This window comes from Sinocyclocheilus grahami, unplaced genomic scaffold, assembly GCF_001515645.1.
Source record: "Sinocyclocheilus grahami isolate Dianchi unplaced genomic scaffold, SAMN03320097.WGS_v1.1 scaffold208.1, whole genome shotgun sequence".
In the NCBI taxonomy this organism is placed as follows: domain Eukaryota; kingdom Metazoa; phylum Chordata; class Actinopteri; order Cypriniformes; family Cyprinidae; genus Sinocyclocheilus; species Sinocyclocheilus grahami.
In genome coordinates, this window is record NW_015505387.1 from 813,239 (window position 1) to 813,726 (window position 488).

A 488-nucleotide genomic window follows, 5' to 3' on the forward strand; every position below is an offset into this window, starting at 1 on the left:
CTAAGTTGAATGTTGTGTTGTAATCAGTATCTGGGTTTGGCATTATCTGGTTTTGTTTATTTCTGTTCACCGTCAAGAGGGAAGTTACATTTCTGAGCTTGCTAAGGTTCTTGTTTTATTCTAATTCACACATTACCACTTTTCAATATTCAAATAGTTGAGTGCAGTTTTTAATTAAATGTGCATTTCTTCTGTTATACTTAAAATAAATCTTTTACAGGAAAATTACTCCGATTTAACCTGCTAATATACCACTGCACAGAAATCCTTCATGGCACATTAAGCACATGCCTGTTCTTACATGGCGGTTAATGTTTTCTGGTATGTTACTATATACGTAAGGGACTAATAGTAATAAGTTTGAACCATGTGCTTTTCTAGTGTGGAGTTTGTAATTGTGGCCTCAGTCTACAGCAATCCTGTGCCTAAACCTTGTCTCACTGTGACGCTTAAGGCTGATTTATACTTCTGCGTCGGACCTACGCCGT